Below are 13,245 nucleotides of genomic sequence, written 5' to 3' on the forward strand. Positions count from 1 at the left end.
GGCAACTTCCTAACATGGCCTTGTGAACTTGTAGTTATGGTTGATGAGAAAAAAGTATGCCTCTTTTTCAGTATATGAGTTTGGTTATTTATTATTTTTTGTACTTTGAATTTTTGTAACTTTGGTTATGGTAGGATCATTCAACAATTAAGAGCTTCGGCCAGTCCTCCAAATATACTGACGCCAATGAAACCATCAAACTTTTGAACAGACATGTCATGCATAACATGAACGATGTAGACATGATCCATATCAATTTGAATGAGCATATATTTGGAAAAGACAAATTTGTTTATTTAGGCCGCGATGATCTGATCCAATATTACAATATGGTTGAAATAGGTTACATGTGTATATTGACATACATTGCGTAAGTATTACTCATTTAGATTCACTCATGTATATTTTGTTTCATGTTTAAATAATAACTTTTACTTTGTTTAGGTACCTTTGAGATGAATATGGTCATAATATTACAAAGAAGTTTTTTATAATTGATCAAGCAAGAATACTGACGCATGTGAAGTCTCAAGATATTCGATCCAGAAATTTAGCCAACCAACTAGAATTAGCTAATTTGAACCAATTACCTTATTCCATATAACACAGGGTAAGTAAATACAAGTTCTTTAGTTATTTTTAATTTGTGTTATACATATACTAATATTTCAAAATTGTTGCTTATTATAGTTATCATTGGATATTGATTGTAATCAATCTACAAGAAAATTGTGTTTATGTTTTGGACTCTATTCGAAGTAAAGATCAAGAGGATTTTCATGGAGTTATAAATATGTAAGTGTAATTGAACTTTCTTAGCTCTTAATTGAAGTATTTATGTTTAACTAATCTTTTCAAACTATTTAGTGGATTGAAAACACGGTAAGCCAAGTATGATCTCCAACACCACCGGTCTTCTCCAAAATGGAAACCTGTAAAGGTAAATTTGCATTCATTTTTTTAACAATTTATGTTCATTTTGAAGATAAGAATAATTGTTTTCAACTTCTTTATATGCAATGTCCCCGTCAATTAGAATATGTAGGATGGGGGTACTATGTGCAAAAGTATATACATGAAATAGTACATAATCCTCTACTCCCATTACTAGCCTCGTACGTAAATTATTTATTTTTTATATACTAGCTTTAATTTAATAAATGATGTAAACTTATGTTGAGTTTATCTCTTTTTTTTTTTCTCTCTCTCTCTCTCTTTGTAGTTCAATACAAAAAATGCATATACCCAAGGAGAGATTGACATAATTCGAACCCAATGGGCAAGTTTTGTTGGTTGATTTGTGTAAGGATGTACTTCTTGTTTTTTGTCTCAATAGAATGTAAATGCTAGTTTAGAATGAATGCAGACTTATCTAACCATGATCTGTTTATTGGAAGATTTATGTATAGCTTTTTTGTTTATGAGCTATTTGGTGTAAGTACTCATGGAAGTACTAATTGATATTTGTGAATGAGAGCAATGATTATTATAGAGGTGGTTGATAATTATAATTATTATTCTATGAAAGTGTGTTATCGATATACAAATATTGGTGATTAGTGTGTTTATTTCATATTTGATGAGTATATAGAATGGATTGGAAATATTAATTCTTGTTTGTGGATAAATTATTATAGAAGTTTGTTTCATTGCAGGTAACTTTGTATTTAGTTTTGTGGTAGAGTGTATTGTTTTGTCTATTGTTATATTTTAAGTTTGAGTTTAGTGAATTCATAGGTGAAAAATAAATATTGATGACTTGCCATGCAAATTTTTTTATATTTTTTAATAAAAAATAATGATGGACATTTCCTGACCCAACACGAGACATATAATGTCGTTTTTAACTTTTTGACCAATATTAAAACTGGATTCGACAATGGAATTTAAAAAAATGGACAATAATTGAAAAAAATGGACATAGATTTTGAGCTTCAATGTCGGTTTAAAGGGCTTCAATGGATTCTGGGCTTCAGTTGAATAAACGACATTAAAGTCCTTTAATGTCGGTTTAAAACCGATATTAAAACCCAGAATTCTTGTAATGATGCTACAATTAGGTTTTCTAATCTATCGTTCACCATAACATTTTTCTCACCATTCTTAATGCAAACTCAGATAGTTACCTAGGGTGCTTTGATTCGAAGTAATTTTGATGAGTTTAGTTTAGTTAAGAATCTCTTCTAATTAATGCTTAGGGACGTTTGTCAATTGATTTTATAAATGGTTGTGCATTTATAGGAGGGTATCCAAATCTTTAGTGTCCAATGAAAAGAAACTAGCTAAATTCATTCGTATCTTCGCGTTATATTTTTATATTGAATTTCACAAAGTAATCGTTATGATTTTATTCCTCGCATTTTAATTAAGCACGTTTTCGATATCTTGCGTGACAACAAACCCCCTCCCCCTAGAATTCAATAATAGTTTTAAGTTAGTAATAGATTCCTTGTGAGACGACCCTATCCCACTAGTCTACAAGTTCGTGAGATCGATTAAAAATCCATTTATTTATGCTTCCGGCAAGTCTTGAACAGCGTTGCTAGGACTTAATTAGAGGGACTTTGAACTCACTCTTTCATGAATAAATCTAGAATTAATTTTAAATTGTGCTTCAATGATTGGTTATGAATTGATTCCATTGTTGAGTGCAAGTTTTAATCTTAGGAGACTGTTGAGACTTGAGTAACGAACCATACAACTTGAATGAGCATATATTTGTATGAATATATACTATGTTTTACTTTGCTCAAGGACGAGTGGGGATATTTGATAGCACTGAAAATGTATTATCTTGCTCCGCTTAATTCGAAGTTGTTCCTAGATCTTACGTATTTATTTGTCTATTTTGTAGGTTTCAAGCATTCAAGAGGTAGAATCGGACATTAATGATGAAAAGAAGCTTAAATGGGCCAAAACGAAGCTTAATTGCATCAAACGGGAAGAAAATAGCTAGAAAATGTCCATTTTGTCTCTGCCTGCACAATGTTGCAACGCCCTATGGCACCATACTCGGCATTGTAAGATAGAATGCCTATTATTGGAGTAAAGCACACAATGTCGCGACGCTCCGAACCTGATATGCGTGAGATTTCCATCAGTGTCGCAGTGCTATTGTGATTTTATAAATACTAATTTTAGCCACCTAAGTCATTTCATATGGGATCACAGTCGATGCAACATGTTTTCTCTCTGCATCTCCTCTTTTTGGTCAATAATGTATTCAAAATCCTCCCCATTGATCGGCATGTCGATGATGGGCTTATGTATCACTTTCTACTTGTGAGTTTTTCAACCAGATTATATATTGTAATTGGCAAATTCAATTTTATTTTTAATCGAATATTATCATATTGTACGTTTGGGGATTGTATGATTACTATATGATTAACATATGATTCGCAACACTTAATTGTATATTGATGTTTAGTTAGCTTGCAAATCTATAGCGGAGAATATTGTTCTAGTCAACTTAAATTTGAATCGAAAGAATATTTAATTGGGCGCTTGAAAATCAATTTTATTTCAATTTTTGTTTCTTATTTTGACAAGAATATCTTAAACTTTTTTAAACAATATTAAAATTCAGAGTTAAGGAAACAATATGAATTCATTGGTGAATTCGTTGTGTTCTAATTAATTGTTCTAATTGTTTCTTTATTCATCTATAATTTTCTCTTACACGATGGAATATTTTCTTTTATTTTGTCAGTATTTTTTATTTTATTATTTTTTCATTTGAGTTTTGATTAGTTTATACGTTTAAAATATTGATTTTGTTATATCATTATGAAATTTTATGAAAAGATATAATTTTATAAATATTATATTAGACGAAGAAAAATTATAAATATAGTTTAATTTTATTTTTTATTAAAAAAATATAAAACTAAAAATGTCGTCGATACTTATTTTGATTTGTTAAAGGTAGAAAGTAAAAACAAAATTATCAAATACGTTTTTTATTTTTAGTTTCTAAAAAATAGTTTAACTTGTTTTTAGTTTTAGTTTTTTGAAAATAGAAAACTAAAATCAGTAACCAAATATGTACGATTTTCAATTTTTTTAAAACTAGAAACAAAAAGATCTCATTAGGTAATCATTTTGTTTTTTGTTTTTGTTTTTGAAAATTAAGTTTATGAACACTACTTCCACCTCCAAATTTCTTCATTTGTTATCTACTTTTCATTAATGGTTTAAAAAACCAAGCCAAATTTTGAGAAGTAAAAAAAGTAACTTTGAAAAGTAACTTTTGTTCTTGGAATTTGGCTAAAAGTTTAACCATTGTACTAAAGAAAGATGCAAATCATTGTAAGAAATGTGGATAAAATAGGTTTAATTTTTTTAAAAAAAACAAAAAACGAAATAGTTACCAAACAATACCTAAATAGTTATTTAAACGTGACCTAAAATTTTAAAATTTTGTCTAGTAATCTTTAAACTTTTAATTTTGTCTAACAAGTCATATATATCTAACATATCTACAAACGTTCAATTTTGAGTCTAATTTAACCTTCAAATTCCTTTTCACAACTCTTGGATACATTGGCTTTGAAAAAAAAGTACAAATTGGGTCTTTGAACATAAAACAAAATGTTATTATGTTATTTAGGCCACGTTTACCTCACTAAAACATAATAGATCAATGGGAATAAAAAAAGTGGGTTCCATCTTATTACTTTTGTAGTTTTTTTACATGTGTTGTACATTTGTACTGACACATGGGCCCCACATTCAGATTTGTAGTGAAATAACACAATCTAATCGATGAATAAAGAATACTCAATCTAATTGCACTAGAGAATTACGTCATATCGTGACCGTTACCGTTACTATTATAGTTACCATTACAACTACAATTATTGTAATTGTTATAGTTGAAAAATTATCACTTTTGATATCTTTACCTTTACCGTTACTATTAACACTTGACTCTCAAAGGTAGAGGACGGTAACGATAACAGTAATTCGTAATTTTAAGTAAATATGATCAGAATAAATCCAATTACATTTGCGATTTAAGCTCATTAAAATTGATCCATCAATAAAATTTCATTACAATTACACAATTTTTCATTACAATTTGGTAAACGTGGCTTTAATTTATAATAATTAGGATCTATCATAAACTTTTTGAAATTTGGAGATCATATAATAAACACACAAATTTAAAAGATTATGGACAAAACTTATGACATTATATAAACTTGTGCCCCTAAGATGAAGTTTTAGATCCGCTACTGCAAAAGTACATACTAAATAGTCTCATGTTGGTTATTAATAATACTTTTTTTTCTTTATTCTTGTCATCGTCCAGAAATTCGTTATAATAATTAAATAAATAAAAAAAAAACATGGCCATAGTTGACTTAATTGTTTTTTTTTTTTTTTTTTTTTTTGAATATACAATTGTAAATTACATTTCACTTCAAAACTTGAGTAATTTTTCCGTCGAAATTAAAGATGATGTTTGCTTGAAAAATATCCTTTCAATAACTTATTGGACATTTTTGTCAACTTTTTCATATCTTACCACTTATATGAAATCAAACTATTATAAATTTTACACTCTGAAAATGATTTCTCTTTCTTGTCTTTCAATAGATGACTTAACACTTTCTCATTTTTCATCTTTTAATTTTTTTTCCTTCACTTCTAGCTTCAATATCCTCTTAATCCTCTTCTTTCATTTTTCAAACTTTAAATAAATAAGAAGAACTATCTCAGTTTTTATCATGTCAAACATAAAAATATAAAAAAAGAAAATTAACACTCTAATAATCAATATTTTAGAAGTTATCTTCATCAATAGGAAAATAACTCACCTCTTTTTCTTTTCCTTGTTGGTTATATTCACAATGATGCACAAATAGCTAAGACTAATTAATGAACCACACACATAGAGATGGAATTAAAAAAGAGGATTGGAATAGGTAGGCGAGTGCCAAATGGCTACTAAACACACGCAAAATCTTCAAGTGGAAAAAGTAAACTAAACAAGACAATTTGGTTGGACTTCACTGTCTTGTCGATAAAGCAACCCAAGATCTTTCCACCCCTACACCCAAGTTGGTGGAAAGTGGAGACTCCTCGGCATCCTCAAGCAAATCCCATTGTTTTCATACTACCACTGCACAACATACGAAGCAACTTACACATCTTTTTGCAGCTCATTTAGGTGACATTTTAAATAAATAATATACTTTTTTAATAATCGTAACTCTGAATTTTAAGAGTTGTATCAATTTAAATCCTAAATTAATTATATCAATTTAAATCTTGAACTTTCATAAGTGTATCAATTTAAATTTCAAAGTAATAATTATATCAATTTAAATCCTGAACTTTCATAAATATATTAATTTAAATCTTCAAATTTCATAAGTGTATCAATTTTATCTCAATTTAAATCGTCCATCATGTTTTATTTAGATATAATTATGAAAGTTTAAGATTTAAATTAATATATTTATAAAAGTTCAGGGTTTAAATTAATGTATTTATGAAAATTTGAGATTTAAATTGATACAATTATTAGTTTGGGATTTAAATTGATACTATCCTCAAATTTTAGGATTTAAATTGATACATCTATACGTTTAGACTTTAAATTGATATAATCTCTAAAATTTAGAGGTATAAATTGATATTTACTCAATAATTTTTTAGAGTGGAAGATAGCTCTACTCCATAAAACTAACCAAACAATACAAAAACATGCTTCCGCTGGATTTGACGTAAGATAAACCAACGCGGCTTTGTTATTGATTAACTTCACCGTTGATTCTGCTGAAGCCCTACCCTTTTCCACACTCAACGAGATGTATGTTCACACTTGTCATATTATATTAAAAAAAAGGATTATTTATTTATTTATTTATTAAAATCTTTTTTTAATCATTTGATAACCATGTCAGCTTTTTGTTTTTCTTTTTTTTAATTTCTTATTTTCAAATGTCCATTAATTAAAAAAAGTCATATATGTTAACTGATTTTTATTTTCTGATTTTGAAAAAAAAAAAAGCAACTTGTTTGGTAACTGTTTTTTTTCAATTTTTTTTAAATAAAATAATGATTTGACAATCATTTTTTATTTTTGTAAATAAAGAATAGTAAACTAATTTTATAATATTATTTCATCAATTAAGTTTGTTCATGGTAACCACTTCATCAACTAAAATAAAAATGTTGCATATACTTTTCACTAATCAATTAAAGGATGATAAAAGAAACATGTCTAAGAGACACAAATAAAAAATAACCAAATATTCGTACTATTTAATAAAATTAAAATACAAAATTTGCAAGAATAACAATCAACATCGGGCTTGAGTTGTTATTCAAAGTTGATCTACAATCCAATCCAATCCCTCACTAAAACGATATACCTAAGTTGATTTTGACTCACATTTTCTTAATAGAGATTTGCGACATGTCTCTTCCATTCTTCATGTTTTCTTTTTCAATAATCATTGAATCTCCATTATATTCATTAAAAGGTTCATCACTGCTATCATGTAATTTGATAAAATTATAAATGGTACAACATGCTATGGGTATATGCTTTTGTGTGGATAAAGGGTATGGGGGTACTACAAAATAGGAAATCGAGCCTTTAATACCCCAAAACATCTCTCGATCACATCGCGAAGTGATGAACGACGATAGTTGAACAACTCTTCTTTCCCTCGTGGTTACGTCGTCATCTCCAAAATCATTAAAATGATACCTTTCTCCATCATAAGGTTATAAAAATCTAGACATATTACTTTAACCATAATCAACAAGATAATGTTGATTTGTTCAGTCAAGAATATTTTTAACCAATAAAAAAATAGTCAAATAGAAAGACTATTAATTAAAAAAAAAAAAAAATGCAAATTGTTGCTTACCTCTTGTGTGGGCATTGGAAATTTCTTTGAAGGATCTCTAATACATTCAAGAAATATTCAAGAGTCATTTATTGTTCCTTCCTAACCATATATCACATATGTAAATCGCATATTGAAAGAGCAAAAAAACATTATATTCCATGTGGGGCTTGTTTCTCTACCAAGATATGGAATTTGTTCATCTTGTGGACTAGATGCACTAATGTGAGTTTCATCTATTGTACCAACACAATCCTATAAAAAAAAAACTATTTATTTCATGCAAATTTTCATTGCAATAACTGATAAAATAATAACTAGTCAAGAAAATTTCCTTAAAAAAAGATAAATTTTTAATTTGCACATTATCTATAGAGGAACAATGTCAAATTTCGAAGAAGAGATAATCTTGGTTCTAAGCTAACAAATTTTCTTTAGAATACGATTAAAGTATCTTGAGATTGTGTAACCTGAATGTTGGAATCCTTCTACTACTAGTTGATTCCTTTCATTATGTGATATAGTAAGTAGACATATGCCAACTTGTTCTTGAATATTTAAGTATCTAGAAGCTTTTAGATCAGTGTTGTCTTTTAACTCTTCACAAAATGCTATAGATGTATCTCTTTTCATCCTAAAACAGTTATAGCATATTGTATCGTTAGTATTTAACAATTCAATCACATAGTTATGACCTCAAAGTGTAGAAGTTCTACAGGGTTATATATATATCAGATGCCTTTATCTTCATGTTCATCTTCTTCAAGCAAATTTACTACATCATTATCAAAAAGTAAGAGATCTTCTGAATAATTGTGATGCAAATCCATAATTAATATCACTTGTTTAATATGTTCAAATAACATAAATCACTAATAAAAACAATTAAAATCTGTCAAACACAAAGTATATGTAATTGTATCTACAACAACATACCAATTAGTCAAATAACAAACTAACATCTTTACTTACATAAAATATGACAAATCAACATCATATTAACTTGGCAACAAGAACAAACTAATTTTACACAAAATATTATCACTACAAATGATATAACTTCTACTAAAGGTAATTGATAAATCCACATCTCCTAATTCAAGAATTCGTAGGAATGCTAGTTTCCAAGATTTGTCCTCAATCAAACGCTTCAATACTTTGGTATAAATCATCAATATTCTCCATGTTATTTGAAAGTTTATGCATTTATCTAATTGATCAACGCAAGCTTTTGGTTTTGGTGAAGTTTCGCTAGCATCACCTGATGAAGATCCAAGAAGTCTTTTCTCAAGAATATCATTACACTGTTTAGGAGCATTTTTGGATGGTTTTGAGGGTCAAAATGAGACTTGGACAATTTTTAATTTATTTCAAAAATGAAAGTGTCATGACACTTTTTAAAAAACTTTTATGTAGTTTTCATAGTCAAAGTGTCACTTAAATACTTATTATAAATTTTTTATGTTGTTTGCAAAGTCTTATGTGGTTTAGGGAGTTAAAATGAAACTCTGACACTTTTATAGAATTTAGTTATTAGGTACCAAAATGACACTTTTAGGCACTTTTTGTTTGTTTGGAGAGTGAGGTTGACACTTAGATACTTTTTAGGAACCTTTTACATGGTTTTCCTTGTCAAAGTTGGACTCGGCTACTATTAAGTACATTATATATGGTTTTGAGGATCAAAGGGCAACTTAGACTCTTTTTTAGGTTTCTTCGAGATTAAAAGTGTAACTTAGAGGCTTTGTAGAAATTTTTAACATGGTTTTCATAGACAATTTTTACTTAATTAAAAAAGTCGACATGTGTCCCAAATTGAAATTGAAGATGGATTGGCAAATCCAGATGACATCACGTGTCTTTATCTTGACCGCTGGATCGAATTAACTAATTTGATCTAAGTTAATATTAATATTTGGACCAAGGTTTAATTGAGTATGAAAATAGACTTAATTTGACCCAAATATCAAGTAAGTCCCAGATCTAATTAGTTGGGCGGGAGGCCGAAGTCTGTGGACCAATTAAGCCCAAACACGCCAAGCCCACATGAGAACTATATAAATAGAAAAATTCTCTTTCATTTCAAGGGTTTAGAAATTTTAGACTCCAGACAGCCTAGAGAGTATTCTCCAAACAATCAGAAGACTATTCTGTAACTCTTGAAGTTGATTATTCCTTGAATACACAAATCTTTAACGTTCTACCAAAACTTCATCTTCAAGAACATTATTCATGCACTCCACTTCTTCAAATTATGTATACATATTCAATAAAAAGAATCAAAAGATAAAGTATTAAAGATCAAATCATATCTGCATAAATCAACTTAAGCACAAATTCAACTTTACGAAAGATGTTTCTTAAAAAATCTTATGCGAATAATATAATTAATATTTTTCGTTAAAATATTAAAATTTTGACTTAGCTTTAGTTGTTGGAAGTGGGATCAAGTTAAAAAATATGGTGTATTTTCAAATTATTGACAAAAAATGGGGTACATGGGAAAATATTTTTAAAAATAGGTGGGAATGGAAAGTATTGACAAAAATAGAGTAGTTTTGGTATGAAAGGGAAATCATGTACGGGGTACACAATTAGCATTTAATCCAGTTAGTACCACGTCGGCTGAGTTGGTTGACCGGTCACATAGAGACTCGTAGACCGGGTCCACAACTGTTTTCTTCTTTTTAAAAAAAAATAGATTGACTAATTATTTTTTTAATCGGAGATGTACAACAATATTAAGACTTTAGGACCGGGTCCACAAATTCTTTCATTATTAAACTTAATTATATACTTAATCTATAATGAAAACATAATTATTCTGTACTCATATTTAAAAAAAAAAAAAAAAAAAAAAAAAAAAAAGATGTCATGATACTAAAGAAGACTTACAGTTAGTTCTTTAATTTGAAAATAGAAGTTTACATGAAATTTAAAGATGACCCCCTGGCCCTTACCCCACATGGGGGTTGTCTTCGTGTGCCTCTAAATTAGCTTCACCCTGCTATCGTTGTTGTCTATGACAAGTACGTCTTCGATCAGTCTCAGCAATATTGAGTCGTCTTGTTTGTTGAATAATACTTTCTATGTTGACAAATGTTTGGTGACACATTGGACCCAACTCTGGTAAGTTGTGCTGTACTGAATATTGTTGTTCATCTCCAATTAAAATTATTTGTATGATGAAAAAAATAAATATTAAACAATATTCGTATTATATATTTGAAAAATATTTGATTTTAAATCTCTTACCATGCAGTAATAGTAAGCGTCGTCAGGTGTGATAAATCGCCTCGTGATTAAATCGTACCAGGAAAAGTAGTCATCTGATACACCTGATCCATTTGTTATTTCTCCCTGTGCAGAACGATCATGCCATCCATGCCAGTAGGATATATATTCCGCATGAATTCAACGTCAGTCTTGGTCGTACTTACCTCTCAAATCAATCTGGTATAATGCTGGGAGTGTATAGAACAACGAAGGTATCGTTTATCGCAGACCGAACTGTCTCAACACACGATCTAGATGATGCCAGTCTACTATATGGAAGCATATAAGAGGGCTAACGGTCAACCAAATGTCTTCACCATCATGACAGCAATCAGGTAGTGATGACCAAATATCTTGTGTGTATGGCATCCAAATAATCTAAGAAAAAAAAAAAAGATAAGTATAAATCCAAAATATTTTAAATATTCATTTATATATATATTTGTTACATGATTGTGCATCAGTTTGTCAAATATTTTTTGGTATACTAGCAACATATTTGTTGACTGTACAGTTAATACACCACTCCATATAAAATTATAAAAAAATACAATTAATTTATATTCTTACATAAAATGATAACAAAATAAATATATAAATGAAATAATACCTGGCACTAAGTGGACAATGACTTGGGGCCTGTAACTGGACTTGTGGTGCTATAATTGGAAATCTATCACAAGCTCATACTTGTAGTATTATCAGCGACCCTGCTATTTTCAAAGCTTGTGCATTGGTAGCCCGACAAAGTTCTCTATAAAGCCATCCAAGACAGGCACCACCCCACGAGTACGTACCAGCATGCTCGAAATTAGACAATAGTAGGAGAAACATGAGATATACTAGAGTATTTGACTTGTCAGCGAACAAAAATCCTCCAATAAGCTGCATAATGTATGTTCGTGCCTACCTACGTATGCTGATGTCGTCGGCATCGGGAGGTAATTATGGAAACTGGGCCAACCATGAGATATTCATCTTGAGCTTAGAACGCCTAAGAGCTCATCACAAATATTCTTCTAATCATATTATAATGAACCTTTTAATGGTCCCCATCCACTCGTAACCCAAACTAAATGGCAACATCCTACAAGGTAATTGTATATTCTCCATAAGGCAACTAAAGCAGTAATGAGGTACCAATCAAGTTAGATAAATCCGATCTAGGCAACCCCAAGAAAACTTATCTGTTCAACATAGGGAATAATAAATTGATCAAATGGGATAGTATGTTGTGCAGATGCCTCCCTTCTTCGACAACTCAAAACTACGGTAGAAGAACTATCCCATATCGATTGTGAATGATGCGTATTTTATTGATATAGTTGTACAGGATTAGAAGGACCAGACTCTATTACCTAAGAAGTTCAAATTACATTACATAATAAAATCCATCACATAACAAAATCTATTTCCTAAGAATGAATTAGATAAAATAAATTCATTACATAAAAATTACAATTACATAAAATGAAACTATTACACTAAAAAAATATAAGTACATAAAAGTTACAATTACATGAAAAATTTAAGTAAATAAAATATACAATTACATAAAAAAAATACAAGTATAAAGATATAATTACTTGAAAAATACAAGTACAAAAAATATAAAATTACATAAAAAATACAAGTATATAAAAGATACAATTACATGAAAAATACAAGTACATAAAAGATACAATTACATAAAAAATTTAATGACCCGAAGAAGAAGCACTTAATATACATTATGGATAAGTACGTTTGTTATGTTATTCTCTCTTGCAAATTGTACATCGAACTTTTTGACTTGCCTCTCTCCAATCCATTTCATTATGATGCACGTACTTTTTGGCCGACCATGTTCTCTTAGTAAGTCCGCATTCGAACGAACTTCTGGAAATGATAACTATGGCCAATAATCTTAGGTGTTCTATTGGATGGAAGCGACCTTCATAACATCGCTTGAAATGGGACAATTTGTAGCATTCATCAATAAGAGTTATGTACGTCAAACGCATGTAATTACAAATTGCAATTACATGAGAGCATGGAATCTTGAATGATTTCCACTTATTACAAAAACAAGTTCCTTCTTTCAAGCTCAAAACTTGTG

The 13,245-nt window shown here is 29.3% G+C and overlaps 2 pseudogenes; one reads left to right on the top strand and one right to left on the bottom strand.

Annotated features, from left to right (window-relative positions):
- The first annotated feature begins 227 nt into the window (after positions 1-227).
- Positions 228-2,956, top strand: LOC150032579 (uncharacterized; annotated as a pseudogene).
- Positions 2,957-7,404: 4,448 nt separating this feature from the next.
- LOC150032580 (uncharacterized) lies at positions 7,405-9,171 on the bottom strand (annotated as a pseudogene).
- Between the last annotated feature and the right edge of the window lie 4,074 nt (positions 9,172-13,245).

Source organism: Benincasa hispida, chromosome 11, assembly GCF_027475165.1.
Source record: "Benincasa hispida cultivar pf3 chromosome 11, pf3_genome.v1.1, whole genome shotgun sequence".
Lineage (NCBI taxonomy): Eukaryota > Viridiplantae > Streptophyta > Magnoliopsida > Cucurbitales > Cucurbitaceae > Benincasa > Benincasa hispida.